Source organism: Haemaphysalis longicornis, unplaced genomic scaffold, assembly GCF_048455015.1.
Source record: "Haemaphysalis longicornis isolate Haplotype H1 unplaced genomic scaffold, Haemaphysalis longicornis Haplotype H1 scaffold_6, whole genome shotgun sequence".
Lineage (NCBI taxonomy): Eukaryota > Metazoa > Arthropoda > Arachnida > Ixodida > Ixodidae > Haemaphysalis > Haemaphysalis longicornis.
This window is the reverse complement of record NW_027526407.1, coordinates 145,043,749-145,047,904: the sequence shown is the minus strand read 5'-3', so window position 1 is coordinate 145,047,904 and position 4,156 is coordinate 145,043,749. Positions and strand designations below refer to the sequence as shown.

Below are 4,156 nucleotides of genomic sequence, written 5' to 3'. Positions count from 1 at the left end.
TCGCAACTAAAAACAGCTCACGCGAATTTGTATTAGCCCTGCAAGATAATGTTTGTGTGAGCAATAAAAGCTGTGCGTACGCAAAAAAAAAAAAAAACACTGCCGTGACCAGGATTCGAACCTGGGTTATTGCGGCCACAACGCAAGGTACTAACCACTATACGATCACGGCTGTCCAGGGGACGTGCGCCTCGACGCAAAGCGGTGGAGCAATGCGCGAACACCCACGTGTCGAGGAGCCAAGTAGGTCACTTGCAGTGGCGACCAGGGCCGGCCTTACTTCATTCGGCGCCCTGGGCGAACTGCTTCCGAGACGCCTCTCTCTCCTCCAGCCCCTCCCCACCCTGGGCAGTCAAGCTCATTTTTAAAGCGAAGCTGTCTATGGGTAGAATCCAGAAGACCGTTTCCGACCACAGAGCAATGTAGACAAGAGTACCAAGTGAGCGTAGCGCCATTTTGTGGCGCCCATTCAAATCCCTGGACTCGTAAAACTGCGCCCCACCTTCTGCTTAAGGAAAAAAATAAAAAAAATGATAAAGGCGTCCCAGGGCCATCACGTTTTGATACAAGACGACTTATATTGCCCCTGAAAAAATGTCTTCTCCGCAATGAATTTGTGATTAGAGGTGACGACGACTTAATTTACATTTATAGTTTATTTTGGGAGTGTGGATAAACGAAAGGAATAACTACTTAAGAACTCACGAGGAGCAACGTAAGGGTAAGGGAACGCGAAACGCAGCTATAATGAAGCATAGAGGAGGTATAACAAATATGTGGGTATAACAAATATGAAGTAGTGAAAGGAATGTGGAAAGGAGTAATGGTTCCGGGTCTCACCTTTGCGAATGCTGTACTCTGCTTAAAATCAGACGTTTTATCAGGCATTGAAGTGAACGAGAGAACGGTAGGCCGTTTGGCCTTTAGGCGCACATGGAAAAACAACTAACGAAGCAATGCAGGGAGATATGGGCTGGGCGTCGTTTGAAGTTCGAGAAGCGCAGAGTAAAACGTGTTTTGAGAGGAGGTTGACAGCAATGGATCAACGAAGGTGAGCAACCTAGGTTTTTAGGTACCTATACTAGAAAAGCGGGACACGCAGTGGTCAAGGAAGACTGGAAGGCTAACGATGAAATACGGAAAGAACAGTGGGGAATCCAAAACAGCCAAGGTAACCAAAAAAGGGGCAAGGCAGATTGAAATGAATAAATGGAGGGAAAAAGTGGAAGCTAAAACGTCGTTAGTGATGTACAGGGCAGAGAAATTGGACATCAGAAAGGAAAATTTCTACGATAATTCCCAGGGCAGTGGTTTGCTTTTTGAGGCTAGAGCAGGTTACTTGCGAACTAAGAGCTTTGTGGGGAAGTATTCACAAAATGATGGGGTATGTGTGGTCTGCGGAAAAGAAACAGAAACTATGCGGCACATAGTGTAGAATGCGAAGGTATCCATCCAAACCTACATGAGGAAAATATTCGGCTTCCAGAAGCCCTAGGATTTAAGGGTAGCACCGAGGAAGTTAACTTCAAGGCTGTCGAGGGGATGAAAAGAAGATTAGAATGCAGGTGGACGAAAAGCAGAGAGGGGAATATTGCCTAGGACGGCTGCCACCTGTAACAGGAAAAAAAAAGTATTTTGTGCCTAATAACGTTTTGTGCCTGCCTTAAGCAGCGCTATTATTAAACCAAGAGTATAAAACATAGGTGTATTAGCCCTTTTTGGTAAGATGACACGTCATCACTCCGCTACAAAGTGGAAACCAATAGCAATCATCGTCATCATCATCATCATATAGTAAGCTCGCCTTTCAACATTGGGCGTTTCACCGTGAAGCACGTCCGTCTAAAGAGAGAGTGTCATTACAGAAAACGACTACAACTCCTGTTTCATTGCAACTATACCAAAAATCGATTATACGACAATTAGCCCCTAAGTCGGCTCTACCATTGCGTGAAGTTTCATTTACGTTTCAAAATTACATACTTCACAGTGAAGTTAAATTGCCGTCTGCTGTCAAGGCATGGGCTCCTACGGGAGGGAAACGTACAGCCCATGTTTGTCCGCTGGAATGAAACTCTGGTCCTTCAAAAGTTTCATTCAGGTAATTATCGAGCAAGTATGCTCAAGCGCAAATTGCAAACAAACGTGCTTTGTTTCGTGCACTCCCTGCACTGCGCCCCGGTTAAAGGATATTGTCGCCCAAGTTGAGACTCGGCACCACCGCTTCGCCGGTCATCCTTCTTGACAGAGTGGAAAGACAATGAATTTCTTTCAAAGCGAAAACTTTCTTCGTGTGACCGATGTCGTCCTGTAAGTATAAAGTAAGTATACCAGTAAGTACAAAGCTCCTCGCATATAATACATACGTTCAAAACTTGAATATGCCGCAGTTGTCTGGGACACTTCCCAGACAAAGATTCCCACCAGCTTGAATACATTAAAAAAATGTGGTAAGATTTATTTTTTCCAAATATAGGAGGTGTGATTCTCAAACATCTTTGACGAAACTTAATAACATTCCAACATTAAGAGCACGCAGCAAAATTAGTCGACTATCATTCTTACGTAATTGTATAGCTGCAAGTTGAAAGTAGCTCTCCCCCAAATATACTAGGACCACAAGACACAGTCATGAGGGCGCAGCCCTAACACCAATTTTCGCTCGCACAACTTCTTTTAAAAACAGCTTTTTCCCACGCACAGTGTCAGAGTGGAACTTGAATCCGGCAAATTTTTAGAACTACAGCGTCTTTTCTTGTACGCTTAAGGCGGTACTGGGTTATAAAGTGATTTTCCGTCTTTTCTTGTGTTGTGTGAAGTACTTTGATGTATTTGATGTACCTCCTGCATTGTCTGTGACGATGCTAGTCTTGTTTCACTTAGTCTTTCTTGTATTGTTGCCCCTCCTGCCTGGGCCTAAATTTTGGCCTGCAGGGCCAATAAATAAATAAATAAACAAATAAATAAATAAATAAATAAATAAATAAATAAATAAATAAATAAATAAATAAATAAATAAATAAATAAATAAATAAATAAATAAATAAATAAAACTTTATTGACACAAGGATGGCAACTCGGCCTATGTGGGGGCGGGTAGGGAGGGTGGTGTCAATTCGGGAAAACTTTACATTCGGGAAGACTTTGCAATTAAATTAATTAATAACTCAATAAATAAATATAAAAAAATAAATAAATAATGCATTTCCTCCTAGGCTGGTTGCCCGACAGAGAAGCCCTCATAAGAAAATAAAAAAAAAGGCCCTGGGGCTTTCTTATCTTGATACAATACACTTAAATTGCTCCTGAAAAAAAAATGTTTTCTTATCAGTGCCTTTGTGCTCATAGGCGACGCCGACTTTCAATGTATCGGTGTAAGCAATTGATTTTTGTAAGCTGGCTTCCCCACACTGCCTGTCCTGCAGTGAAGCATGACCGTGTACTGAGGGAGTATATATGATTACAAAAATGTCTCCACCTCTTGTTATCAAAAGTCTCCCGAAACCAATTACAGGACAATTACTCACTCTACATGCGTGAAACCGCGGGCTCCTATTGAATTAGAACGGTCAGTTTAAAATCGCGAAAAAGGGAAGGTTCTGGATGAGACAATCATGAAGAAGGAGTACAATAGTATAAATTTATTTATTTATTTTATTTAGAACACACTGCTAGCCTCTTAGTGGAGGCTTTTGCAGGAATTGGGTGATACATTCAGAACAATGACATAGCACACGTCAATTAAACTTTCGTAGCACACTTCGTGTTTAAAACAGAGCAATGACATATAGCACATACCAGAAAGAAATTCAAAGCACACTTCGCGTTTACAATAATCTATTTGCAGAAGGGAAACGTAAAACATGAAAAATAAGAACCATATAGGAAAGCTGCGGCAGTACACTATTCAAGATTACACAATATACCATTTTTGTGAACCACAATTCATCCTGGAGATGACAAACTTTTCCTGAAGCAAAATTCATCCATATATCTCATAAATAACGTATTGGTATACGTTTAAATCGTTCCCAGATACGTTTACTTCGCGCGCAAAAAATGGGCGCTTTGGCGCTTCTGTCAACTTTCATAAAGAAGGGATGGTGTATTTATTATAATTACCTCTTTGCGATTGATTCTTTTCGTTTATTAGGGG

General features: G+C 41.5%; 1 non-coding gene across 1 annotated transcript; it reads right to left on the bottom strand.

The window, feature by feature from the left end:
* Positions 1-100: 100 nt before the first annotated feature.
* On the bottom strand, positions 101-172 carry Trnah-gug (transfer RNA histidin (anticodon GUG)). The gene has a single exon. It is a non-coding gene; the product is annotated as a tRNA-His (tRNA).
* Between the last annotated feature and the right edge of the window lie 3,984 nt (positions 173-4,156).